The sequence below is a fragment of the Dipodomys ordii genome, unplaced genomic scaffold (genome assembly GCF_000151885.1).
Source record: "Dipodomys ordii isolate 6190 unplaced genomic scaffold, Dord_2.0 Scaffold141, whole genome shotgun sequence".
Taxonomy (NCBI): Eukaryota; Metazoa; Chordata; class Mammalia; order Rodentia; family Heteromyidae; genus Dipodomys; species Dipodomys ordii.
Window position 1 is genome coordinate 855062 of NW_012267357.1, and position 6222 is coordinate 861283.

Below are 6222 nucleotides of genomic sequence, written 5' to 3' on the forward strand. Positions count from 1 at the left end.
TGACTCAAGTTGTAGAGCACTAACCTTGAGCTGAAGAGCTGAGGGACAGCACCCAGGCCCTGGGTTCAAGCCCCATGACTTTAAAAAAAAGTCCAAAATAAATAAAAACAACACAAGCTTCTAAAGGATGAAGCATAAATAGCTCCGGGGGCATCAAGCTCAGGTGCCCAGACTCCTGGCTCAATTGGAAGAATCTCAGAAATGGCTATGGCTATGTTACCCTGCCAGTAGCACAAAAAAAAAGACCGTGGCACTTCTGAAAAGGTTCTGCTCTATGACAGTTACAGATAGATATTTTAGGGAATCTCATAATGGAGTGGTAAAGTGGCTAGCTGAACAGAGAAACCCTACTATTCCTGGTTCTGTGCTCAGACATCCACCAGCTGGCTGTGGGGTCAGGCATTCATGCAAGTCCAAGTGCAAGAAGTTTAGGCAGAGAACCAAATTGACAGTTTCAAACAGCTTGGTGTCACCTTTCCTGGACTCCAGGTTCCCGCTTTTTGTTGCACTCTGACCTTAGGGGGTTACACGGTGGGCATCAACTCTAACCCCTTAGAGCCAAAGTCCTCCATCCTGTCTTCTGTTTGACCATTGCCACTGGCTTCCAACTCCAAACATACCCAGGGGGCAAACACTCCCAAGGAGAGGCTGTGGGGGCTGAGAAGGTGGCTCAGTGGTAGAGCACTTGCTTGGCATGCATGAGGCCCTGGGTTCAATTCCTCAGCACCACATAAGCAAAAAAGAAAGAAGCTGGAAGTGGCGCTGTGGTTCAAGTGGTAGAGCGCTAGCCTTGAGCTGAAGAGCTGAGGGACAGTGCCCAGGCCCAGAGTTCAGGCCCCACAACCGACCCCCCCAAAAAAAATGTATCCAAGGAGAGGTTGTGGGCTGTGTAGAAACTCACTGGTTTATTCTTCCTCCTCCTCTTCCTCCTCCTCTTCCTCCTCCTCCTGTTCTTCTTCCTCCTCCTCCTCCTCTTTCTCCTCTTCCTCCTCTTCCTCCTCCTCCCTTTCTTCTTTTCCTCTTCTTTTTTTGCTGGTTGTGGGGTTTGAATTCAGGGCCTGGGCTCTGCCTCTCTGTGCTCAAAGCTAGTACTCTACCACTTGAGCCACAATGCCACTTGTGACTTTTTTCTGTTTATATGGTACTAAGAAATTGAACCCAGGGTTTCACACAAGCTAGGCAAGCACTCTACCACTAAGCCACATTCCTAGCCCTAGTTTATTATTCTTTGAGTAAGATTCAGCCATCTGTAAAATGGGATGGTTCATGACTTATCCAATAAGAACATTGTAATGATCTGTTGGGCCATGGTAGACTTTCAGCACCTCCTATTATGTTGTTTAAAAGGAAGAACTGTCCCCTGGGGAGAACCCTTGGGAGTTAAAATCATTTAAAAAGAGATGAGGGGGGAGAAAAAGAGGGGTGTGAGAGAGATCTATGAAATGTACCACATTTTTTTTGGTGGGTCGTGGGGCTTGAACTCAGGGCTTGAGTGCTATCCCTCAGCTCTTAAGCACTCTACCATTTGAGCCACAGTGCCACTTCCGGTTTTCTAGTGGTTTATTGGAGATCAGAGTTTCACGGACTTTCCTTGCCGGGGCTGGCTTTGAACCGAGATCCTTAGATCTCAGCCTCCTAAGTAGCTAGGATTATAGGTGTGAGCAACTGGCTCCTGTCTCCAAAGTACCACATTCATAGAGCAAGAAGGAAAAAAGCTCCTAATAAAATCCAACACTAGCTGAGAGCTGGTGGCTCACACCTATAATCCTAGCTACTCAGGAGGCTGAGATCTGAGGATCGCGGTTCAAAGCCAGCCCGGGCAGGAGAGACTGTGAGACTCCTATCTCCAAAAAACCACCAGAAAACCGAAAGTGGCGCTGTAGCTCAATTGGTAGAGCGCTTGCCTTGAGCTGAAGAGTTGAGGGACAGCGCCCAGGCCCAGAGTTCAAGCCCCACAGCTGACCAAAAAAAAAAAAAAAATCCAACACTTCTTTAGTCAAAACTACTCAATAAACTAGGAACAGATTAACACTTCTAGCAAGGCACCTGTAATCCTAGCTACTCAGGAGGCTGAGAACTGAGGATCAAGATTTGAAGCCAGCTTGAGCAGGAAAGTCTGTGAGACTTTTTTTTTTTTTTTTTGTCAGTGTGGGGCCTGGGCCTGTGTGCTGTCCCTCAGCTCTTCAGCTCAAGGCTAGCACTCTACCACTTGAGCCACAGTGCCTCTTCAGGCCTTTTCTGCTTATGTGGTGCTGAGGAATCAAACCCAGGGCCTCATGCATGCAAGGCAAGTACTCTACCACTGAGCTACCTTCTTAGTCCCTGTGAGACTCTTATCTCCAATAAACTACAGTACAAAAAAAAAAAAGCCAGAAGTGAGCTGTGGCTCTAGTAGTAGAGCAATAGCCTTGATCAAAAAAAAGGTCAAGGAAGAAGCCCAGGCCTAGAGTTCAAGCCTAGAGTTCACACATAAAGAAGAATATATAGGGGCTGGGAAGGTAGCTCAGTGGTAGAGCGCTTGCCTTGCAAGCCTGAGGCTCTGGGTTCGATTCCTCAGCACCACATAAGCAAAAAGAAAAAAGCCGGAGTAGTGCTGTGGCTCAAGTGGTAGAGTGCTAGCCTTGAGCTGAAGAGCTGAGGGACAGCGCCCAGGCCCAGAGTTCAGGCCCCACGACCAGACCCCCCCCCACAAAAAGAAGAATATATATTCAATATGATTTAAAAAAACTCTTCCATAAAAAACCCAGTGTATGGGCTGGGAAGGTAGTTTTTGCCATTTTCATTCAACATACTACTGGGCATCCTAGCCAGAGCAATGAGGCAAGAAGAAGAAATAAAATGATCCAAATGAGAAAGGAAGGAGCAAATGATACATGTTTACAAGTGACACGATCTTTTTAAAAAAATTTTTCGTTGTGGGGCTGGGAATGTGGCTTAGTGGTAGAGTGCTTGCCTAGTATGCTTGAAGCCCTGGGTTCAATTCTTCAGCACCACATAAACAGAAAAAGCCAGAAATGGCACTGTGCCTCAAGTGATAGAGTGCTAGCCTTGAGCAAAGAGAAGCTCAGAGACAGTGCCCAGACCCTGAGTTCAAGCCCCAGGACTGGAAAAAACATTTTAGTTGTTATTATAAAGGTGACATGCAGAGAGAATACAGTTACATAAGTCAAGTAGAAGTACGTATCTTTTGGGACCATGCAGATGACATGATCTTAGTTTTAAAAACCTTTGATGATTTGGGGGGCACAGAAATGGAGGGACAAAAGGTGAACAAATGCAGTAGTGGTACTCACTCAGCATTACATTGAAAATGAACTATACAATTTGTGAACAGGGATGGGGGGGCAAAACTGGGAGAGAGGGAGGGAAGGGGTGACATTGCCCAAAATGAAATGTACTCTTTACCTGACATATGTAACTGTAACCTTTTTGTACATCACCTTTATAATACCAATACAAATAAAATAAAATAAAATAAAAAATGAAACAGTGACCCTTAATAATAACATCCCTTAATAATACATCCCCTTAATAATAACAATAAGCAATAATAAAATTAGTTTTGATGTTCCACAAAAGCACTATTAAGGCTAATAAATTCAATGAAGTTGAGGGATACAAAACCAACACACGGAAATCAATTGCAGGCCAAGAATGGCAGCTCACACCTGTAATCTTAGCTACTCTGGCGGCCGTTATCAAGAGGATCAAGTTTCAATGCCAACTCAGAAAGAAAGGTTTAAGAGACCACATGTCATCCAATAAGTTTGGCAACCTGGCTCACACATGTCATCTCAGCTAAGCATAAAGTGTAAATGGAAGGAACATGATTCACACCAGCCTGGGCATAAATGCAAAACTCAATTTGAAAAATAACTGAGCCAGCCGCTGGTGGCTTATGCCTGTCATTCTAGCTGCTTAGGAGGCTGAGATCTGAAGATCACAGTTCAATGATACTTTGGGCAGGAAAGTCTATGAGACTCTTATTTCCAATTAGCAAGCAAAAAGCCAGAAGTGGAGCAGTGGCTCAAGTGGTAGAGTACTAACCTTGAGCAAAAAAGCTTAGGAAGCCGAGTGTTGGTGGCTCACACCTGTAATTCTACTACTCAGGAGGCTGAGATCTGAGGTTCGAGGTTCAAAGCCAGCCCAAGCAGAAAAGTCCGTGAGACTCTTATCTCCAGTAAACTACCAGAAAACTGGAAGTGGTGCTGTGGCTCAGTGGTAGAGTGCTCGCCTTGAGCTGAAGAGCTGAGGGACAATGCCCAGGCCCAGAGTTCAAGCTCAACGACCAACCAAAAAAAAACTCAGGCACAGTGCCCAAGCCCTGAGTTCAAGCCCCAGGATTGACACACAAAAACAAAAACACCTTACCTAGCTTATGGAACTATAACCCTCTGTGCATCACCTTTATAATAACAATAAAATGGTAAAACAATGACAAAAACCCACAAAAAAAAACCTAAGCCAGGGCTGGGAAGGTGGCTCAGTGGTAGAGTGCTTGCCTTGCACACATGAGGCCCTGAGTTTGATTCCTCAGCACCACATAAGCAGAAAAAGCTGGAAGTGGCACTGTGGCTCAAGTGGTAGAATGCTAGCCTTGAGCTGAAAGCTGATGGACAGCGCCCAGGCCCAGAGTTCAGGCCCACAACGGAAAAAAACAAATAAACAAAAAAACGTAAGTCAGGTGCTGGTGGCTCACACCTCTTATTCTAGCTACTCAAGAAGCTGAGGGTCTCAGTTTGAAGCCAGCAGGAAAGTCAGTGAGTCTCCTATATCCAATTAACCAGCAAAAAGCTGGAAGTGGAGCGGAGGTTCAAGTGAACAAAAAAGCAGAGGGACAGTACCCAGGTCCTGAGTTCAAGCTCTCGTATCAGCACCAAAGAAAACCCCTAAGCGTAGAAGTGCTGGATACTGGTAGCTCATATCTGCAATTCCATCTACTCTGAAGACTGAAACTTGGAGGATGGAGGTTTGAAACTTGCCCAGATAGAAAAGAGCTCAAGACTTTATCTCCAATTGACCGGCAAAATGCCAGACTAGAGCTGTGGCTCTAGTGGTAGAGCACCATCTATGAGCACAAAAACTGTTAGAGACCAAGCTCCAGTAACTGCAGAAAAACAAACAAAAACAAAAAAAGTAAACAAAAAAGAAAACAAATTAGAAAGGGCTCTACCTAAGAAGTAGAGTACCTGCCTAGCAGTTTGAGGCCTAATTCAACCCTTAGTGTTGCAACAAATAAATAATAAATAAATATTGTGTTTTTATACACTATCAATGAACAATTGGAGAAGAAAAAAGGCAAGATATGAATATAAATATAATTCTATCATCTAATTTCAGAAAATCTAGAAAGCCAAAATAAGTGCTAAAGGCATGGCTCAGTGGTAGAGTACCTGCCTATAAAGTGTGAGGCTCTGAATTCAAACCCCAGTATCACCAAAGTAAAAAAAAAAAAAAAAAACAAACTCAATTCACAACAAGCAAACAGCTGGTACTGATGGATAACATTTGTAATCCTAGCTACTCAGGAGGCTGAGAGCTGAGGTTCATGATTCTAAGCCAACCTGTGAAGAAAAGTCTTGTGTGTGTGTGTGTGTGTGTGTGTGTGTGTGTGTAAGAGAGAGAGAGAGAGAGTCATGGGGCTTGAACTCTGGGTCTGAATGCTGTCCCTCAGCTCTTTAGCTCAAGGCTAGTGCTCTACCACTTGAGCCACAGTGCCACTTCTGGCTTTTTTCTGCTTATGTGGTGCTGAGGAATGGAACCCAGGGCCTCATACATGCAAGGCAGGCATTCTACCACTGAGCTACCTTCCCAGCCCCAGAAAAGTGTTTTTGAGATTTTATTTTTTGCCAGTCATGGGGCTTGAACTCAGGACCTAAGCACTGTTCCTAGCTTCTTTTGCTCAAAGCTAGCATTCTACCACTTGAGTCACAGAGCTACTTCCAGTTTTACTGTTTATGTGGTATTGAGGAGTCAAAGGGTTTCATGCATGCTAGGCAAGCACTCTACCACTAGGCCACATTCCCAGCCCCCCCCCCTTTTGAGATTCTTATCAGCAATTAACACCAACAAGTAGAAGTGTGGCTCAAATGGCAAAAATTGAGCCTTGAGGGATAACACCTAGGCCTTGAGTTCAAGTCCTTAGTACTGAGACAAAAACAAAAATGACATCAAACAAACAAAAACCCAATTTAAAAATAGGCACATAAGTAGGAGCCAGTG